Here is a 3,676-nt window from a genome sequence, read left to right as displayed (position 1 = left end):
GTCGATTTGAGCCAGGTTTAACACGTCTGACCACTAACCTACCAATTTATATAACATAAAGAAACAGATTCGAACAACAACACAGCAGCCAGAAATCTGTGCAATTTTCGCAACAAAAAAAACAAAAAAAAAACTGTGCAATTGGATTGAACTAACACTTGAACTAAGCAATCAAAAAATATATGATAAAATAGCCTCTTGTTCAGAGCAATAAATAAATAAATCATCATATATTGTATGATGAATGTTGGCAGTACGTTCCTTATTAGGAGAAGTCAGCATTAAGAACACATGAATTCTAGGTGAAAAGGCAATCATCCACAGATCAGTGAACTATTATTTCAGGTACAAGAGGGCGGTAACTTGTTTTTTGCTTTTGTTCAAGACGCAGACATGTCAACCTTGTAAAGGAAGGAAAAATAGCGGCAAATCTAACTGTCATACAGTAGGCAAACATCAGGAGAGGAGAGTGCATGCGGGCAAAATAGAATTTAGCGCTGCTTGTAAAAAAAAAAGGAATTTTGCAGTTTTTATAAAAAAAACAAAAGGCGAGAATTTCGCACGGAAATAAAAAAATAAATTGGCCCATGCAGGTCTCGAACCTGCGACCTTCGCGTTATTAGCACGACGCTCTAACCAGCTGAGCTAATAGGCCAGTCGATGTCGATAACTTCCATCTTCTTGCTAATATGATGTGTATAAGGACACGTAGCGGAACCTCTCTTAAGGCCTTGCCTAGCGATCAGGATTTTAAAACATATGAACAGTGAAACACGTGATCAACAAAGATTTCAGAACACCGGGATTTTATAAGAGCTGCCTTTAGATGGTGCATAGCAGAAAAATGCACGAATTCTTAGTGCAAGCACATTGGCTTTTCTTGGGAAAAATAAAAGAGGTGTGGACTCATGTTGAGATTCCTATGGAATGAAAAGTATAGGAAAATATGAATTTGATGACCCAAAATCCTATGGTCCAAAAGTCCTAGAAACTCCAAGGCTACCAACGCAGACATGGTAGAGCCGATTTGTAGAATTCGGACAAATCGGAGTCCACTTAATTTTTTTTTATTTTTTTTAGAAATAGAGATCATTCACATAGATATTGATTAAAAACTTACAAAGGTTTTCACAAAATAAAATAATACTCCCTCCATCTCATAATAATTGACACTCAAATGGATGTATCCAGACCATAATAATTCGGAAATGCTAACACCCACACGTGTGGGCGTTCACCATCTCGACCACACGCAAGCATCACCGTTGGCAACTTTGTGCACGAATCTTGGCACAATCCGGTCGGTTTTCTGCGCCACGTAGGACGAAGCACGTGTGCGGTGTGCGAGACAGTTCGCCCGCACGTTGGTTGCCCTCCCGCGGTCAGTGGTTGCCACTTGGGGCGTGCGGTGGAACTGCAATGCGCCCGCACGCCATGCTCCGACCGCGGTTGACGTCAAACACGTCGCACACCTCTGCCCCCTCTCCCCTCACGGTTCCATTTACTCATCCCGCACCGCATTTACTGGCAGAACCCACTCGCACTTCAGACCATTGGAGGAGAAGGCGAGGGGAGAAGGCGACGGCGGAGGCGGAAGAATCGACGGTGTTCGCGGCCGTCGGTGGTGCTCGCCGGAACGGAGTGGCTTCGCCGGAGCGCCCGTGGGTTGAAGGTAATGCTCGCTACAACTCTCGCAATCCCTTCCTACACTTTCCTCCCTTCCCTCCCTGTTCCATTCCTCGATCGAGATTTGTAGAGATTCAGGCGATTCGGCGATGCGTCGGCGTTCCCGCCGATGGCGAAGTCGTCTACTAGCGGCTTTTGGTGGCACCGGGTAGTTTCGTCGCCGCGGCCGCGGCAGCGGCGGCCTCGTCGGTGTGGTTATGCCTATCCGGAGGCACGCACTAGTCTTGCCTTTCGATTGGGCAGGTGTCTCCCGGTTTGTTTGATGCGCATTGGTTCGAATTTGTGTTTGCAATCAGTTCGGGGGAGAACTTTGAGGTTGAATTTGAAGTCGCTGTAGTTACTATTGAACCCTAGATCTAGTTAGTTGGGTTTTGAAACTGTTGTATGAGACGAACTTGGTAGGTTGATTAACTACCATGATTGTATGGCAACTAACTTCCTGAAGAAATGTGATAGTTGCCACAAACGTGTTTTCCCATGCGGCAACAAATTACTGAAATGACTGTGATAGTTGCCACACATAAGCTTTCTCATGCGGCAACTATTTTTTTTGAATGACTGTGATAGTTGCCACACACATGCTCTTCCATGTGGCAACTAAATTTGCTGAATTACTGTGATAGTAGCCACAAACATGCTTTTTCATTGTGGCAACTAATTTTTCCGAATGATTTGTGATAGTTGCCACATTGTGATAGTTGCCACAATCGATAGTTAATGCAGTTTCAGCAGCCAACTGCACTGGACGGCAACTAATGTGCACATCAAGTGTGCATGTTGCCACTTGGATAGTATATTCATATGGCAAATAGAATGTGAACACACTGTCTGTTGCCATACTGCAGATAGGACAGTGTGGCAAATTGGCTGCATAATGTGGCAACCAAATTTGTATATCAATTGTGTCAGATGCCATACATATGTTTTGCATGTGGCAAGTTTTTGGCTGACCACATCATGTTTATTGCCATGCTACAGTCAGTACAATGTGGCAAATTCATTGTACTGCAGGCGCAATTTTTTTTTGCCACAAAGACTTTGTGCTATCTGAACACACTGTGGCAATTTTTGAGGTTCTTGATTAGATGTGGTTTCATTGCTTTTGTTGTAGTATGTGACGCCCCCGATTCAATCGTACACTAATCATGCACGCAAATGTGTACGATCAAGATCAGGGACTCACGGGAAGATATCACAACACAATTCTACAAATAAAATAAGTCATACAAGCATCATAATACAAGCCAGGGGCCTCGAGGGCTCGAATACAAGTGCTCGATCATAGACGAGTCAGCGGAAGCAACAATATCTGAGTACAGACATAAGTTAAACAAGTTGCCTTAAGAAGGCTAGCACAAACTGGGATACAGATCGAAAGAGGCGCAGGCCTCCTGCCCGGGATCCTCCTAAACTACTCCAGGTCGTCGTCAGCGGGCAGCACGTAGTAGTAGGCACCTCCGGTGTAGTAGGGGTCGTCGTCGACGGTGGCGTCTGGCTCCTGGACTCCAGCATCTGGTTGCGACAACCAGAAAGAAAGGAAAGGGGAAAAAGGGGGGAGAAAGCAACCGTGAGTACTCATCCAAAGTACTCGCAAGCAAGGAACTACACTACATATGCATGGGTATATGTGTAAAGGGCCATATCAGTGGACTGAACTGCAGAATGCCAGAATAAGAGGGGGATAGCTAATCTTATCGAAGACTACGCTTCTGGCAGCCTCCGTCTTGCAGCATGTAGAAGAGAGTAGATTGAAGTCCTCCAAGTAGCATCTCCAAGTAGCATCTCCAAGTAGCATCTCCAAGTAGCATCGCATAGCATAAACCTACCCGGCGATCCTCTCCTCGTCGCCCTGCGGAAAAGCGATCACCGGGTTGTCTGTGGAACTTTGAAGGGTGTGTTTTATTAAGTATCCGGTTCTAGTTGTCATAAGGTCAAGGTACAACTCCAAGTCGTCCTGTTACCGAAGATCACGGCTATTCGAATAGATTAA

The 3,676-nt window shown here is 45.1% G+C and overlaps 1 non-coding gene across 1 annotated transcript; it reads right to left on the bottom strand.

Annotated features, from left to right (window-relative positions):
* Positions 1-581: 581 nt before the first annotated feature.
* On the bottom strand, positions 582-655 carry TRNAI-AAU. Its single transcript has one exon. It is a non-coding gene; the product is annotated as a tRNA-Ile (tRNA).
* Positions 656-3,676: the final 3,021 nt, after the last annotated feature.

This window comes from Triticum dicoccoides, chromosome 3B (genome assembly GCF_002162155.2).
Source record: "Triticum dicoccoides isolate Atlit2015 ecotype Zavitan chromosome 3B, WEW_v2.0, whole genome shotgun sequence".
Taxonomy (NCBI): domain Eukaryota; kingdom Viridiplantae; phylum Streptophyta; class Magnoliopsida; order Poales; family Poaceae; genus Triticum; species Triticum dicoccoides.
The sequence above is the reverse complement of the archived record's forward strand: the minus strand, read 5'-3'. Positions and strand labels throughout refer to the sequence as shown.